We start from the raw sequence: 18,702 nt of genomic DNA, 5'->3' as shown, positions 1-18,702 counted from the left end.
CACCCATACAGAGGTGGGAAAAGATGGACGATAAAGAATATCTGGCACTAGAGTTGTTCTGGCCATGAAAGGGTTAACAGTAACAGTATTAATATTCAAATACATTCTCAAAAACGCAATCGTAGTGAAGGGAATGACAGACCTTTCTTGGTAAATGGGCTAATTAAAGCTTTTTTTAAACCATCCAGTTCGAAAAGTTTCTCATGAGCAGAATAATATCGCCTCGAAGAAGAAAGACTAATAATAATAAAAAAAAAAAAATACACGGTGATGTGAGATGTAAATGAATGCAGAACTTCAGTTCGAAAGTCTCACCAATTTGTTAGTCATCTGGAAGTAACAAGAATAAAATCCAAAGAAGTCATCGAAGTGATGTAATTTGTCAATGATGGGACAGGTAACACTGATTCACATTTGTTTATAACAAAATGGAGCATCATATAGTCACTGATGGGACAGATAACATTATTTCACATTTGTTTATAATAAAATGGAGCATCATATAGTCACTGATGGGACAGATAACATTATTTCACATTTGTTTATAATAAAATGGAGCATCATATGGTCACTGATGGGACAGATAACATTATTTCACATTTGTTTATAAGAAAATGCCGCACCATATTAGTACTATTTGTAATGTAACATTTTCGTCTGAATGTACTAGGCTAATTCAGTTAAGAGAATGGCAAATGGAAAAAAAGACTTACAGGTTTGAGCTTTTTCAACAAATATATATCGTCCACTATGTACATGTCTGAGCATCTCTTGGAGCGGCCCTGTCCGTCAGTCACTCACTAAGGATATTCGAACGCAAGGTGCTCCACTTTCGTAGATTTTTGCAAAGCTTCAAATTACGGCACTGATTGTTCGGCATGTATCTATCATTTTCGTGCTTGTTCATACTTACCTATATACTGTCACGATCAAAAGTTCACTGATAATCCAGCATTAGGCCTGGTTATGTTTACGAAAGCTCATTCCTCTCCAAACGTCCGCCTTAAACTATTGTGTTGGGTGGAAGAGAGAAACCTGTACTTCACACAGGAAAAATCATCCAATATATTATCACTCTGCCGGAAATGTGAGACAGCTTTTACCTGGTCATGGCGTAGTGGATTGCTGCCTGGGTCTCACCTAAGAGTCCCAGGTTCGATCCCGGCATAGTGGTAATATATTGGATGGATAATGTGTTGTATATTGTATATTCCTGTCACATTACAATACTGCATGTAACACCATTCACTGCCACATCCGGCAAACAAGTGGCAGTGAATCTTTGATGGTGATAATAAGTCATCTCTATTTCCAATTCCACGTTTTCCGTCAGGCATCAAGTTTGCCAGCAATGTGGTAAGGCTGTGTTTGGCTGGCTGGGTAGATTCACCTGCATGGACCTTCCTATACCGTACAACACACAGTTGGCTACTAGCCTAGGCGTTATATTGCCATCTAACCATCTTGAATGTTGTGCTATAAAAAGAGTTTAACAGGAAATTTGGTGCTAGTCACGAAAAAGTGCCATGATCAAGAGTCCCAGGCAATGTGGTAAGGCTGTGTTTGTCTGGCTGGGGTATATTCACCTGCATGGACCTTCTTATACAACACACAGTTGCTACCAGGCGTTATACTGTATTGCCATCTAACCATCTTGAATGTTGTGCCATAAGAAGAGTTTAACAAAAAAATATGGTGCTAGTCACGAAGAAGCGCTATGATCAAGTTTCCCAGCAATGTGGTAACGCTATATTTGTTTGGCTGGGGTAGCCTATAACTAGATGGACCTCCTTATACAACACACAGGTGCTACGGATCTATACTCTGCTCACGTCAGCCAGGACAATACTGGCATCTAGGCAACTTGAATGTTGTACTATAAGAGATTAACACGAAAATATGGTGCTAGACACGATTCAGTGCTACGTAAACGATGCAGGGACGTAGCACAACGATGCAGGAATAGCACTTTCGTATTTCGCAACTGGGCTACATTAAATAGGCCGTAAAAGGACGAAAATCTCCGCCAAGTTAAAAAAGATTAATCCCTGAGCTAGACCTCATCAGATCATATAGCCCTGCTAGGGTTACAGGAGAGCGCTACCCCTCCCAGCACAGCAGCCACTGGGCGGGGCGCGAACTCGCAACCTCACCCGCCAAGTTAAAGTGAATGAACTACAGGTAAGAAAGAAATTACCGAATAAAATTTCCGGATTAAAACCTGTATTCCAATGACTCACTCAGCTGAACAGCCACGGAAAGTCTGTCGTTGGCCGGAACAGAATACCAGAGAAGATGCCACCATAAAAACGTTAATGATACCAATATTAACACTCTCAGCCTCCTATGACTCACTCACCAGTAAAGTTACTTGGATTAATACACAAAAAGACACAACTATTTTTTTTTTTTTTTAAAGTGAGACGTCAGTTGGATTTCCTACGTCAGGAGGAGGAATGTTGACAAAACGAGAGATCTGGAAAGTTTTCAATTGTGTGTGTGTGTGTGTGTGTGTGTGTGTGTGTGTGTGTGTGTGTGTGTGTGTGTGTGTGTGTGTGTGTGTGTGTGTGTGCGCGCGCGCGCGCGTTCGTGCGTGCGTGCGTGCGTGCGTGTGTGTGTGTGTGTGTGTGTGTGTGTGTGTGTGTGTGTGTGTGTGTGTACTGCCCTAACCACGCTATAGGATGGGTCAGGAAGAAAGACTTGTCCAAGTAATTCTTTAACTTTTCACTCCAATGACGGCATCTTCAATTTTCCTGTCTACAAACGATTCTATCAGGCTTTGGGGTGACTTCCACCACGAGGGGTTGGATAGCCTTCCTTACTCCCTTCAACACGGCAGATCTTTCAAAACACTGAATAAAATCGTACTGAAGTAGCAAGAATATAATATGACGTTGTGAAGGGGTTAACATGTTGACTACAATGACGTATTAGAATTACCTCCGACAACTAAGTTGGAGAAGGTTATGTATTTACCCGTGTTTGTTTGTGTACAAGATCTCATGGCGTTATGGCATTCAAAGAAGTTTGGTGGAGAGGCCTAGGTGGGCAGCAGTGGGTTAAAGAACAGTTGAATAGATGTTGAGGTGGATCAAGATCCGGATGCAGTAGAATAAATTGGATATGTGAGACCGTAAAAGTACCGGTACCGTATTTATGTGGCAGGACTGATGAGTGGCTAAATCATAAATATTATTGTTGACAGCGGAGGTACGGTATGCGCTGAGTGCTTTCTGGCTGTATTACTGGTAGCAGTACCTCTGGGCGATTTAATTACTGTGTGATGGTGGAAGGAAAGCCTGGCCTGGTGACCTCTCAAGGTTTTTATGCCTATGGTTTACCCTGGTGTGGCTTCCGTCTGTGAGTTTTTATGCCCCTATATACAATCCATTGTATTTATTAAGGTTTTCCCTGTCACGGTTTGGCCATTGTGTTGTACCTTATCTGCCTCTTGTTAACTTTATACCACGCAACCTACTGACCCCTCACCCTCCCACCCACCTCCTTCATCTATCACTCGCTGTAGGTTAACCCTTTCAGTACATGATTTTCATTTTATTCTTGCTACTGTTACACAATTATTTCATCTAGTGGTTTTCACATCGATATAGGTTAGTTAGGTCTCCACATCATAGTGTGGTGACCTACTGTATTTCCCGCTTCTTTCCGGAACCGGATAAAGATCCCTAACCTCTTTTAGCCCAGTTCATGGCCAACATGACTGTACTGTCGATGTGACTATAAATCAGGGAGACTCAAACTGCATCACAGCTGAAGCTCATAAAAGTCGATGCAACCACGAATTGCTGTTCAATTTGTGGAAGTGACTCAGCCCTGTCAGGTAACAACAACTCTCACTATTTACATATAGGCTACTCTCACACCTTACCTCTCCATCTTGTCGTCGGTCTCTCTACTCTACTCTCGATTTCCTGTTTTCATTCCCCTTACAACCACCCAACTCTACTCTCCTAGTCAGTCTCTCACTCACTACACAACCACCTAACCCTCACACATTCTCCTTGTCAGTCTCTCAGTACACAACCACCTAACCCTCATGCACTCTCCTTGTCAGTCTCTCAGTACACAACCACCTAACCCTCACACATTCTCCTTGTCAGTCTCTCACTACACAACCACCTAACCCTCATGCACTCTCCTTGTCAGTCTCTCAGTACACAACCACCTAACCCTCACACATTCTCCTTGTCAGTCTCTCACTACACAACCGCCTAACCCTCATGCACTCTCCTTGTCAGTCTCTCAGTACACAACCACCTAAACCTCAAGCAGTTCTAGTCAGTCTCTCACTCACTACCCTCCTTTATGTCGTACTCACACACCCATCTCTCCACATTTTTCTCGGCCTCTTTATCTTGATCTCTGTCTCCCTTTCGTTCTTTTCACAACTACCTAATTTTCCCACACTCTCCTAGTCAGTCTCTCATTCACACTACCCTTCCCTTACATATTCTTGCACCTTATCTCTCCACCTTGTTCTCGGTGTCTCCACCACGTTCTCGATCTCCCTCCCTTTTTCCTTCCAACCATCATTTTTCAACCATTCTCCTCCTTGGAATGAAGCTGATGATGTCAAGAATGAACTAGTTATACCACGAGAAGATCAATGCCATCCTCATGTATTTTTAATTTACCGTAACAATATAATGATGCCTTGCCTTTCACTGTTATATCAGATCATATGCCAAGATGTACTCAAGCTTGTCAAGCTCTTTTACTCCTGCGCTTGTATATGCAAGTGTATTTATCCTATAGCTATACCATCATGCATATGTACCGTATGTATGTGTGTAAAGAAATAACACCAACAGATCCGGCAGTCAAGAACGGTCGATGGTGGGGTGAGGGTGAAGAGGGAAATATCAAGGCCTCTTCTGCACACTACAGCGTTCATCACCGACGTATTTTAATGTTGGTGAGCAGTATTGTGTTGTACGGTTGGTTATGGGTTAGGTTAGATTGCATTTGGCAAGATAAAAGCTGCGTAAGATAAGACTAATCAGGGTAGGATAAGGAAGGGTAGGATGGGTTAGAAGTGAGATCAGACTGTTAGGTTAGGACAGAATTCGTTAGGCTTGGGTAGAACAAGGTAAGTCAGGTTTGGCTTGGTTTGATGGTTAAGCTGTTAGTGTTGCTGGATTAGGTTACGTTGCAGACAGGCGCTAGTCTGTGCCAGACTATTTAATGGCAGTCAGTGAGGCTCCAACATACAGTACCACTCCAGACCGACCCACTAACTTGATGCTATTTTTTTTATTTTTTAGTTTTTGTATCTGCCATTCAGTAGATGGGCCAACACAGGCAAACTATGTCACTGAAGGCCAAGCAAGAAGGGTACATCAAAGAAAAGGGATACAGTGACACATACATGGTGACATGTAGAGGTGTATGATATGTAGGAGGACTACTGGGCCTTGGGAGCAGGCTGTGAAGCCTATGCCCAGAGTCGAGCACATAAAAAAAAAAAATAATAAAAAATAAATAAAAAAATCATACTGAGTAAAATTACAAACACAGTAAAGAACAATACCGGTACTACATAAAAAGGTAAACAAATACAACATGAAAAGAAACATATCACAGAATTGTTAGCCTATGCATGTGTGTGTTAGAAATCTACGGTATGCACATACATACACACGCATATACCGGTATATAGTTAGAGAATCATATGCACATACAGGTTTATACATACCGGCATACATACGCACACGTGTCCATAAACACTCACGTACATGTATACATACACACACACGTATATACATATATACATACACATGTATACATAGATACACATTCTTCACAGTATTCCTTCCTCCCTCTCATCACCCACTCATCCCACCCACGCTACTCACACACTCACTTCGTCTAATTTTGCTTCCTATGACCTTGCTCCACTACCCAAGCAGGCGCCATCTTGATAGGCTTCCTTACAACTCCCTCACATCTCCTCTTACCTACTTCTTCTGGCCTACTTTCTCCCGCTACTGCATTCTCAGTCAACCTGAGAATTATTTCCTCTCAATGTTTCGCATCTCGTACCATTCTTGTACAATTTGGTAAAGTTTGTCTACTGTACTTGATAAAACTTAGTATCTCCCTCATGCCACCTTTCCATCGTTCACTTACGGTACCTATTAATTCCAAAGTTTATTTCTTCTCTCAGTACTCCGCATCCCTCTACAGACTCCAAGATTCCTTCACTCGATACCGTACGTTTTCTTTGTCACCCTCATGTCACCTTTCAGTCGTTCTTACTCACACGCTACCATAACGCGTGTCCGCAACAATAAATTATACCGTACCAAACCTACACCACACCACTGTCTGCTACCACTATCTTTAGTTTCACCGTATGTGCCCTCCTCCTATCCCACCATTTATGACTACCTTTGCTGTCTCTTCAGCACGAGAAGCTCACTTTTTATATTACAGCTACCACCACCAGACAATTACACTCAGCTAAGGATATAAGATTTTACATTAAAGGAACGATCTCTCTCACTGAAATAGTTAACTTCTTCACTAGGGTGACGTACCGGTATATACTTTTCATTTTATTCTTGCTACCAACAAACGATTTTCTTCCACTGATGAAGAATCTCTATTAGTAAAAGGGTGTACTAGGGCTGAATCGAACTTCAGCAATTTGAACAGCCAATCTTAAGGGGAACAAAATCGTCCGGAGACAACATGAACAAAATAGCCTATACAGGATGGTCCGCAAATACCACACCACTAGAAATACCCGTTGGTATCTTGTTATGGGAGCGGCTCAGTCTGCTGGTGTGGCCGTGGGTGTGACAGTGGAAGTAACCTATGAATACACGATGGAGGACAGACACTGACAATGCTGACTGAGCCGTCCCCGCAACACACGAGAAATCGCCCGGCGGAGTGGAAGAGAAGCGTTATATACAGACCTCCCTGTATATCACGTCACAAGACTGACTGTGTTATTCCGCCCTCCATCTCACTAACACCAACACGTTATCATCCAGCCTAGGCTCTCGTCTCACGAAAATCAGTATCAACTATTCTCTTCTCTAAAGCTGACTGGCAAAGCGGGAGTCAGAAAGTATTAAAAAACAAATGTACGCAAAATAAAGGCTACACCTAACCTTGTTGGGTAGCTCTGAAACAGCTGTGTGCAAAAGTTAAATCAATTACCTTCTTGTGAATCTGGGGAATGAAAGTGACCAGGTCTGATTGACACAGCTACACGCTGTGAGATAGACAGACTGATTGATAGACAGACAGATAGATAGTTAGAGAGAGAGAGAGAGAGAGACGGAAAGATGGAAAGCCACAAAAACAAAAATAAAAAAATAAATAAAATATACAACTGTACACACTATCCAGTATTCATCCCAGTCAAACAAGTTTTTGTCGTGATGCTTGTGTCTGTGGACTGCCTTGGTGAACCTGGGTTGAGGGGGAAAGTATCTTCTGTCTGTTTCTTGTTTTACTATACATTCCACTAAACCCTTTTTACTCTAACTTGGCCCAGATTTTCGTCCTTTGGCAGATTATTTCACAAATTTCAATGGCAAAATGACAATACTATGCATGAACATTCTTTCCAAAGCATTTCCTCATAACAAGCATCATATTCTGGTGCTAATGTATTCTTACAGCTCAGCATTCATGGTGGAGATACGGCAATTTGAGGCAATGCAAGTGATGCAAGTGAAAAAAGAATATAGACACTTTAATAGGACTGGGACACTTTTTAACTGAACACTCTTTAAGCTCCTACGACTCTTCGCCAGGTGTACTGAGACCCCTTCAGTCTGGTGACATCATATTCTAGTTTACTCTTGCTACCTCCAGACGATTTTATTAAGCTTAGGGAAAATTTCTCGTATTGAAGGGATTGATGAAGGATATAGCTTTCTCCCTAAATTCGCAAAGACTTTCTTAAGCTAAATGAAAGTGTCAGACAGTAGTAAAAATATAATGCAAACTACGTCATCGGATTGAAGGGGTTAAATCGTCTGGTGACAGCCTAAATAAAAGACTATGCTTGACAAAACCACAAGAGGATTATTGGAAACAATATACCGGTAATTATATACACTCAGGTGTGTGTGACTCATCTTCAGCTGAATATAATCGTTTCGTGTTAGCCCAAATACCACAGTTGACGCAATGATAACAGTTAAGCAATCTCTCTCTCTCTCTCTCTCTCTCTCATACCGGTACTGTATAGCCTACACTTGCTCCAAAACGTAAGGGTACCGGTACACACATTACAGGAGACAATCATACAGCACAGGCGATGGCTAATACAATATGCCACATAATTTCAGCCCACGTTGGCAAACCTCAATTCAGCGAGGATGCATTGCTGCTCTGCGTGTGACCTTTCCTATGATGTATTGTTATATACATGTTAAAATGAAAACAGACTTATTTCCTTGGTAAATAACGAGGTACAATCGGTACCGTACGAGAAGTCCTGTCGCCTCTCTTACTTTTCTCATCAAGGTCTTTGTAAATCAGTGTGATGAATCCACAGCAGCCAACACTGATTACAATGATTCTATAGCTAGTTAAATAAAGCCATCAGTTTCGGTTGCTGCGGATCCACCACACTGATTTCACAATTTAATGGAGAGAAAATTAGTAAAGCAGGAAAGGCGACAGGACTTTTGGTGCCGACTGTACGTCCACCAATCATTTTACGCTAGGACAGCAATGCCACCCTCGTGGGCCAAACTTTTTGGATCCAGTGTGCATACATGTATCATCTTCACCCAGCACTTTAAAACTTCAACATGTATATAACAAAAATGAGATAGATACGGTATCTGAAAACGAAAAATAACGACAAAAAGCGATCACCCACATAAGCATTGAAAAAAAGTACACACACACACACACACACACACACACACACACACAAAAGGCCATGATACGTAGGCTGTACCATAAGCGAGAACGGACTCAGCCGACACGGCATTGCTTTTAAAAGGGAACACACTTAAGGCTATTTTCCTGTGGACTTCGGAATCAATGGCAACTCTCGTTTGTTTTTTTCTGTCGGCAGGTATATATTTAATTCTTGATATCACTGGACGGTTTTACTGCTGTCGTGTTCCAGTGCCTCATCTTATTCACAGATGGAAAAAGAAGTCTGAATGGTGGTGGTGGTGGTGGTGGTTGTGGTGGTTGTGGTGGTGGTGGTGGTGTATTCGTGTGGTCATAGAAGGCTCCCTGGTACCGCTTCCACACCAGTGTTTCACACGTTAGGGTTGCAGTCAAGCCTATTACCAATGACGTACGGTAGCTACTGGTACTGCTGCCTCGAAGCGATTTTATTCAGCTTAGGAGTCCTGCCAACCAGATGGGTTAGCCTAACCCATTCACTATTAGGGCGCTCTCGTAAGCTTAATAAAATCATCTGTCACCGGTAGCAGAAAGAACGACATCATACATACGGTATTGCTAATAGCACCCGTGGTCTTTGGAGGCTCCCCACCTCTTGTGTAACTATACATTACACCTGAACTTCCTTACTACCCTACCATGACCTTCTATATTTACTTGTTCTTGCCTCAAACGGCTTTAATCCATCCTGTATTCAACGCCTTTCCTTCACTGCTAAGAAAAATTACCAACCAATTATATTTCCAAGACCTATAAACTCCCATACCATCGGTGTTGTGTAATAACCTAATCAAGTTTACAAAGATATTTTAAAGCAAGTGATTGAACACTGACGACTATGAAACTGACTTCCTCGTTAAGTACTTTTCTTCACTGTTAAGAAAAATTACCGATCGAAGTCAATTTCCAAAACATATAAACTTAATAATTTCCTTTGGTATTCTATGACAATGAGGTTAGCAACTAATTCTCTCTCGTGGCGGGAACAACTGCAGTATTAGCAAAGGCAGTTCATCTGAGTCACAGCAGCCTGACAGAGTTTACTTCCAAGGTTTAGCCTACGAACTTAAATATTCCACAGGCGTTTCATGATTATACAGTTTGGAATGAAGTGCTGACCTGATTGATAACTGGAAAATGTAACAATGTTTTCGAGCTGTTCCTTTCATCAGTAAATTCCGTTTATTCTCTCAAGGTCGGGTCAACTCCAGTACTATATTCCAGTTAAAATAAAATAATTTTATCCAGCTAAGACAAGCAAGTTAGTGTTATCTATCGCCATTAATCCTAACATGATCGGACTATCACTACCGTAGTATTAAGTTCCAGCTAACACCAGACGATTTTGTTCAGCTGAGAGTGAATCACAAAGCCAGAGAGTGTTAATACTGTTACCATAACCCCTTGCATGGTCAAAATATTTGTATTACTCTGTTCCACCTTCCAGCAGACGATTCTATGCAGCTGACAGAAAGACAAAGAAGCCAGAGAGTGTTAATACTGCCACTATTATACACCCCTCACAGGAACTAAGATGATCTCTATTATTCTATTCTAACTAACGCCAGACGATTTTATGCACCTGTGTGAGTTGTAGGAGTCTGGGTGTTAATATTGTCACCGTTAACCCCTCTCACAGTCGGAAGATTGAAGCATTCTGTTCCACCCGACAACGATTTTATTCAGCTGAGAGTGCTAAGTTCCAACGCACGTGATCGATTACTTAAGAATGTGAAACTAAGTGACAAGTTTTCTTTCTGACTGATAAATTCTGTGAAGGTATCCCAAAAAAGTACCAGCGAGAGAGAGAGAGAGAGAGAGAGAGAGAGAGAGAGAGAGAGAGAGAGAGAGAAACTACTAACAGATGAAATGAGATAGAGGGATGAAGGTGGCACTGCAAGAGCTGAAAGGTTATGGTAAGAGAAGTGAAAGCAGGTACAAAAAGAGATGATAAAGTGAGCGATGACATGATACAGTGTGAGAGGTGATATGATATTTGTAGGTGACACGAGACAGTGAGAAATGAAAGGAGATAATGAGAGATGACATGAGATAGTGGTAGAGGTGAAAGTGAGAATACAGAACAGGTAAATGTGATAAGCGTGACTCTCTGTCCATGACCTTACACACTCCCACACCAACCTAACCTTACCAACTCAGTTTTATAATCCAACGCAATTATTATTCATAATCACCACTACCAGCACCGTATATACACAACCTTGAACAGGCTATACAGAATACCAGGAGAGGTCATAGCCAGTATCGTTGCTCTTTGGCTCTAAGGTTCTACAGACTACCAGGAGAGGCCAAAGCCAGTTCTTTGGCTCTAAGGTTCTACAGACTACCAGGAGAGGCCAAAGCCAGTTCTTTGGCTCTAAGGTTCTACAGACTACCAGGAGAGGCCAAAGCCAGTTCTTTGGCTCTAAGGTTCTACAGACTACCAGGAGAGGCCAAAGCCAGTTCTTTGGCTCTAAGGTTCTACAGACTTCCAGGAGAGGCCAAAGCCAATATCGTTGCTCTTTGGCTTAAAGTTTTACAGACTACCAGGAAAGGCCAAAGCCGGTATCGTTGCTCTTTGGCTCTAGGGCTCTAGACATTGACTGCAATAACCTACCACCTGTTTTAACTGTTACAAACACTTCTGGTTACTTTTATAGGGCCAATATATTCCAGTTTCAATACCTGTACTCACAAAGGTTGTACCGGGTATACACACATTATTTATACAGGCTACTTAAGAAAGGTTCCAGTACAATGAGATAGGTGGTGGTGGTGTGGATAAAGCTAGTAGTGGGTTGTGGTCCGATAAGACGTAAGATCCATCCCTGGATGGGTTAGGGAACAGTTAGCTAATTATTCTGAATTTCGTTAATAGGCTTTGCTGATCTTTCGTAAGACCTACAGACACGCTATAAAAAAAAATAAACCGCTAATTAAGTGACATCAGTCTGGCATGAGACATTCGCGACAAGTACTCAATGGAAGCTTTTTGCATTGAAATGCGGATTTATGTGATGGAAGACGGCTGGACCTCAGGGAATGGATTATTTAGTCTATGCCCAACGTCAGAAAAAAAAAAAAAAGTTAAGAATCAAGTCTCAATCTTGCCCACACCAACCAATCTTAATCACACCCACACCTTCATCCCGATACTCACCCTAACCCCTGACCTGTCTCACTCCCAAGCACTACACGCGTTCCCAGGCATCATAGGCTAATCGCTTGCGCTGCGAGCGTGATTGCTTGTTTACGGTACCGTACTCTTTTTCCATTACTAATACACCTATCAAACACTTCACAACAAAAACAGACTGAATAACAGCCCGTGAAATACCGGTATACGACAAACATAGTAATAACATCATGCTAGTGATTAACTATTACAAAGACTCTGAACTCTTCCCCTGGTTATTGGACTGCCTGGTGTGTTCTGCATATTCACCCTCAACCCCCTGACTGCAAAGTCCCTGCTCTGCATTTTATTTTACCTGACGTCAAACTATGCTTCAGAAACCCAGGGCACCAAAAATGTTTAAAGACCATCATTATTAAATTCCTGAATGAGTGATACTAAATTCCCCACTTGATTTCAGTGGGGAGAGGCTGGCCTACAATGTCGTTTTCTTTTCTCTCCCCCTCTCTCTCTCTCTCTTGGTACCCCAGATGATTATTTTTTTGTCAGTTTTGGGGACCCATCTCTGTGAGAAAGTAGCTACTAAAGTACGGTACTAAATATGTGCGGGACCATCAGGGCCGTACTTCGGGGACTTTGCTAGTCTATTGGAACAGCACTCCTCGTCCACAAACGTTAATGAACGACAGACGGACAGGGGCGCTCCTACTGATGCTTCAGCATATAAGCACAGGCAATGCTACACTGTTGCAACACTCCACCTGACCAAGCACATACCCCCCCACCTCCCGGCACACCTAACCAAGCGCATAACGGCCTTCACCCCATCCCCCACCCTCTGTATAACACAGCAGTTTGTCCCAGGTAATAATGAAGTTATGAGAAGATCTGATGAAATTATGACTCATGCTTTTTTCATTTAGGCAGCCAAGTTTTATCGTTACATAGGCTTATAGGTACGGCAGCCTACAGTCATGAAACTCCATACCGTACTTAATTAGATACCAGTATTCATATAATCATTTACCATGAACAATTTCTGCCTCATAGGTGTAATAGCTGCTCAGTGTTAATAGACAAATACATAAAACAATCAGTTTTATGTACGATATTTTTGCAATTTCATGACATTATATGATCTCATGTCATTCTAACTAACAAAAGGCACCAGGAGGCATATTAACACATATTCCTGGAGGGTTTGAAGCCAGTAGCTACCTGTATAGTTTCTGAGTTCTACCCCGGAAACGAAAAATTACTTTTTCATTACCGGTATTTACTGTATTAAAAAAAAAAAAAAAAAAAAAAAAAAAAAAGCATTCTACCTACCAGAAGACACCAGTTCAATATAAGACGCATAACTATGTGAAATTTCATGACTCTATAGTGAATACTTCTGAGTTCTGGGCCGGAAACCAAATCTCTACGTCCGGCCAGCCGCCCTGCCGCCCAACTCTACGGATGGACACCTATTGATCCCAGTGATAACAACACCCTCCTCTGACTCTGTCAGGTGGAGGGTAAAAAGCCTGTATCTATTAACCCCGTCACCACGATTCCTTTTTCTTTTCTTTTCTTTTCCCCTCCGCTACCGTCGGAGGGCTGTGAAAGTCTGAAAACACCAATAAGTCAAAATGCCTAAATAATAAAGGTGATATTGACGCTATTTACATAAACCATTGGCTGAATTTGCCAGACAAACACCGCCAATCACCAGAAAATAACAGCAAACAGCGAGATGATGCCACCAGTCACCACAACACCACACAAGTCGCTCAAAACCAGAACCAATCGCTAGAAAACCACAATCAATCGCAAGAACACACCCAGTCGCTAGACCCACAACCAATCGCGAAAGAACGCCAGTAACTCAAGAAAACCAGCGCCAGTGGATCCGGTGGCCCGATAACGAACCGACTCCTAAAACGGCGTCAAGTGGAGAGTAAACAGAGAACCATTGTTGCTGATACAGTAAATGCCGGTAATGAATAAATGTTGAATTACACTGTATATAGGCTACCTGCACTTATTTTATGTGCTTATGTGTAACTTAGTCACATTCAGCTATGAAATGGATACATACCGTATAAGTTTTATACACAGGCATGATGTTTTAAAACAGCACAGTAGGCACTGCATTTTAACTGACGGACAGAGAAACAAAGGTAGACCTCTAAATAGCTACAGAATGACTGATGTAGCCTACTCAGCGGCTGACAGGCTATACTGATACCGGCAGAGTTAATATTGGTATAAGGTAAGTGGATAAGGTACTGATAAAGACAGACTGATAAAAATACTGGTAGCCAGATAGACAAATACATGGAAATTAAAAAATGAAGTAGGCACACACAGATTGATAGACAGATAGATTGAGAGAGAGAGAGAGAGAGAGAGAGAGAGAGAGACTCATCAAAGACCAAACATGTTGAGTAAACAAACACGTTATATAGTTCGTTATCGTACAGTACAGGTACTTTTGACTATTAGCCTATGCCCCTTGGTAATAAATCATTAAAAACATATTCACAATTAAAACATTCAGGCTATGGAGTGTGTGTGTGTGTGTGTGTGTGTGTGTGTGTGTGTGTGTGTGTGTGTGTTTTAACCCCAGATCCATTAGGCTATCTATACAAGTGATATCTACTGACGAGTTTATTTAGTAAGACATATTTCCTAAACTGAAACCATTACAGTATCGTCGTCATCTCCCTCTGAACAATGTCTTTATATTAACCTATTGATATTACCTATCCTTAAACATTCTTACACCGTACAGCTTAGGGAAGACCTCTCCTGAGGGTAAGGTTAACAATTATGTGTTTTATAGATATGCTGAGTGTTTATGTATCACACACACACACAAAAGAGAGAGAGAGAGAGAGAGAGAGAGAGAGAGAGAGAATCAACACCCTCACTTCCACCAACTCACCTGTTGTCATGAAGAAGGAGAGGGTCCTGAGCAGAACGGTGAGAAAGGTGGCAGTCTTCATGGTGACCGGGTTTTCCCACTGTTTTCCTGCCGGCACAAGGTTATCTGACAGTATCCTTCAAGGCACACTTCTTTCACTGTCGCTACTAAATTTTCATAATCATTAAATGGTGCTAGTACTGTACCTTCACACTGATTACTTTATTTGCTACCGTAGTACATTGGCTATTCAAACACTACTTGTCATGGTTCTCTCACTATCGCTAGTAACTTTTCACATTGATTTTACAGTTGCTTGTAACTCGTCACACTGATTATATTTGCTTGTAAATGTCCAGACACTTACTGACAGCTATTAACTTCAAAGGCTATTACTATTGTTATTATTACCACACTTTTACTGACGCTAATAATACCCCACTATCAATGCGACAGTTAAATATTCACACTTCCTTTGTCGCTAGTAACGCTTCACACTGATTTTACAGCAACCGTTCGTTGGTAGTACTGTCGCATTAACTTCAAACGTTTCTCAATGTCGCTTATTACTTTTCACTCTTTCACTGTAGCAGATTCTTCCGTTGTGGTTACTAGCACTTCAATCTTGCTTCATCATCGCTTATTTCACCATTCTTTCACTTTAAATCGTCTTCAAACCAACAGTGTGTGTATCTGTCACTCTGTACCGACTGCGTTCACTTTAGCTACATAGCCTACACCGCACACTTATCTGTCACGTTTTCGTTCTACATTCACTAAACTGCACCGTTATCTCACTGTACGTTCACTGCAACTCTGACCACGTTCACCGTGGCATGTTAAACCACCTTCACTGTCTTCTGACGCGATTCACACAACCCGTTCTCAAGTCTATTTTTCCCCTATACTGTTAGGCTTGCCACTTCTCGCTACCTGAAACCGGTTAACGCGGTCTGCAAAGGCACAAAAACTGGTCATGAGAGGCTGACAGTAACACAAGTAAACCTACACAACCGAGTCAATAGCGAACACGTGTCAAGTAATTACCAAGTGACTGGTAAACAAACACGCGTCACCAGCGAGGAACACGTGTAGATTACCACGTGGTTAAGGTAAATATACACAGCTGAATCACTGGCCAAGATCACGTGTGAATTACCACGTGGCAATAGTAAATAAAATTATTCACTACCACTGTCACCAGATAGTAAACGCATAGGACACTGAAGATACAAAGTTGTGACCTGCAAGTACAGGGCACGTGTAGAGCTCTGGGTATCACGCGAAGATATAAATACAAGACACGCGGCGATATCAACACAACACGCGTCACTGTCTGAGAGCATGTAGGCTATGAGAGGTCAGTGGGCAAGATGACACACAGGCTGGGTCACTGGGTCATTCCAGGGGTCACAAGGCCTAATGAGGTCAGGTGGATTATGATAACTGCCGGTATGTAGGGCTCTCTGGTGCAGTTCCGTGTTAATCTGGAAAGAGAAAAAGAACAAGATGTCACTAAGGATGAAAAGCAGAGCACTGACCTAGTTCCATAATTAGGATACATTCTTCAAATTATAGCGAGTATATAATTATGCTACTGCTTATAATTTCATTCAAACTATTTCACAACCAAACTAGAGACACTGTCATCCTCTCCACTTTGAGACGCCTTTTTAATTCTGTTCTTGCTGCGTCCAGACCATTTCATTCATCACTGGGAAGACTTTTTTATGAGAAGGGGTTAATGAAAGCTGGAAGCCCAAGTTCAAAAATCTCTCCTAAACTGAATGACACCGTAAGATAAGAATTTTTGTTAAAGTTACCATATTGAAGAGGTTAAGATGTGAAAAGTGGTGAGATAAAGACATAGCAATACACGAGGCACTATTCAACCTTTCAGTAATATACCTGCCAACAGAGAACTCATCAGCACACACACACACACACACACACACACACACACACACTGTTCTTATCAATGAGTAAACGCTGTCTTCAAAGATAACAAGAGGACTCCCTTTAAACCGAATTAAATCTTGCAGCAGGAACAACGAGAAAGCACTCATAGGCGCCATAGCCTTCATCCGTCAACGCCATTTATGATTTATTCACCAATCTCCGTCTACCGTCGTTGGCGAAGGTAATTAATAGTCTTAGCCTGCCTTCACAACACAATCTCAGAGAAGGCAAACCTCCACCAACGCCAATAATATTTATGATTTATTCCTGCATCCAGATGCGACTCCACCCCTACACCTTACCAACCCATCCTTGACCCAGTGTCCACCTGTCCACAATTTCATTTAATTACGATTTTTTTTATATACTGTCCACACAGAAACAAACAGACAGGCACGGATGAATACAAAATCTCCTCCAACTTCGTTGGCGGAGGCAATATGCAAACCACACTGTAGTCCCGGACCCCTACACTGCTGATGGGGCAAGATAGGATCACATGATGAACGACCACCAATGATCACTGCATCATTATCATGATCATCATTTATTATTATTGTTATTATTATTATTATTATTATTATTATTATACATCTACACTTAAACCTCGATTTAAGGGACCTCCATTTACGGGATTTTGGATTTAAGGGACTCCATACTCTACCTGACAAACGGACAGGACCATTCAAAAAGTCTGCTGCTTGAAATAGTAATGTTTCTTCATACAGTACCTGTAAAATAATATTAATAATCATATAAGTAAGATAAGTGAAACAATCAATGCACTTCTAAACAAGATTGTCTTTATATGAGGTAAAACAATGGACATTTTCAAGCAAGGGACTAGTTGATTCCCCATTTAGTCACTTAAATCGACGTTTGAGTGTATATGCTCCAATCGCACAGCAGCAGCAGGCTGCGTGTGCGTTAACCCACCAATTAGACTCTCATGCTCAATAAATCCATAACACCTCTACCTCACCAGCAAGATAATTTGCAGATTTGTAGTAATTCCTGTTTTACCCATCAATAAATCGGTCAGCACAATAATTCACAATGTGGGAATATGCGTTAACACTTGCTGCGAGGTACTACACCTGTATGGAATTTCTTGTTACCCGTCAATCTATATATACAAAAGAGCCGCCGTTTGTTTGTTTGTTTGTCCTTCAATCACGCCCAAACCAAGGTCCAGAGACCCCCAGACCCATATACTGAATCAGGGTGACCCAAGGATGGTTTTAGGGGGGTCAAAATTCAGATCTGGGTCATTTGAGGTCACCGGTAGAGTGTTTGCCTTTTTGGCCGGGGCCGGGCAACGCCAGGTACCAATGCGGCCTAATTTTTTGGCATGGAGACTCACATGACCTCCAGTTCGGACACAGGCTATGTGAGGTTGACCTCCGAGGTCATTTGAGGTCATTGGTCGGAAATCATCTGAGGTCATCGGTAATACATGCTCGAACGACTGGACCCAGCAGCCCAATCTTTGGCATGGAGACTCACATGACCTTCAATTCGGACATAGGCTATGTGACGCTGACCTCCGGGGTCATGGGGTCACCGGTCGGAGGTCATTTGAGGTCATCGCTAATAGTAAACAGGTGCGCACAAATACTGTGCGTTAGTCTGTGAAAGCTGAAACAGAAAGTTCCTGGACCTCTTACAATCCCTCTTCAAAATCATAAGAGGTGCATGGTCATTCTGGAGTAGATTGAACTAGAACAAATAGGATTGAGTGTTCGCCTTTTTGGCCCGGCAACGTCAGGTACCCCTGCTAGTA

Source organism: Coenobita brevimanus, chromosome 107, assembly GCF_032717465.1.
Source record: "Coenobita brevimanus isolate Jiangsu-jjx chromosome 107, ASM3271746v2, whole genome shotgun sequence".
NCBI lineage: Eukaryota > Metazoa > Arthropoda > Malacostraca > Decapoda > Coenobitidae > Coenobita > Coenobita brevimanus.
The sequence above is the reverse complement of the archived record's forward strand: the minus strand, read 5'-3'. Positions refer to the sequence as shown.